Here is a 723-nt window from a genome sequence, read left to right as displayed (position 1 = left end):
AGACAGAAAGATAGCTTTCTCAGAGATTGGCGAGGAGAGGTAGACAGAGCAAGAGAGACAAAGCCAAAGAGACAGGAATGGGCGTTGATGGAGGACAGGCAGAGACTGAGCCAAAGAGGATGACAAGGACCAAGAAACAGAGAGAGATGGGGGACAGTGAGAGAGAGCCACCTGACAGAGAGAGAAAGAGAGAGAGAGAGAGAGAGAAGAATGAATATGACAAGGTGATAGAAATCAAAATGGGACAGAGAGACAAGGAGAGACAAAGGTGGGAAGAGACAGACTGAGAGAGACCAAGATGGAGAGAGACAGAGATATCAGGCAGATTCAAGAACGGAGAGACAGAGACGAGATTGACAGAGATACTAGGTAGAGAGACAGGGGAGGTAAGAGAAAGAGGGGAGCAAGAGATAAATATCAAAGGTCTGAGTAACAGGCAGTCCAAAGAGAGAGACAGAGACAGAGAGACAATTAGGGAGACAGGGCTTGGGAGAGAACTGGGAAGACCAACGCTGCAGGAGACAGAGACAGAAGAGATTAAAGAGAGAGGGCGAGACAGTAAATAGAGGGGACAGACAGACACAGGGAAAACAGACAGACGCGGCAGAGACACAGAGAACTAGAACCAAGGAGTCGAAGCGCAGGAATAGCGGGCGGCGGGCACAGAGCCCCGGACAGGGGACGGAGAGGTCGACGCCTGCCCTCTGGCTCCTGGCACCCCGC

The sequence above is a fragment of the Myotis brandtii genome, unplaced genomic scaffold (genome assembly GCF_000412655.1).
Source record: "Myotis brandtii unplaced genomic scaffold, ASM41265v1 scaffold1270, whole genome shotgun sequence".
In the NCBI taxonomy this organism is placed as follows: domain Eukaryota; kingdom Metazoa; phylum Chordata; class Mammalia; order Chiroptera; family Vespertilionidae; genus Myotis; species Myotis brandtii.
The sequence above is the reverse complement of the archived record's forward strand: the minus strand, read 5'-3'. Positions refer to the sequence as shown.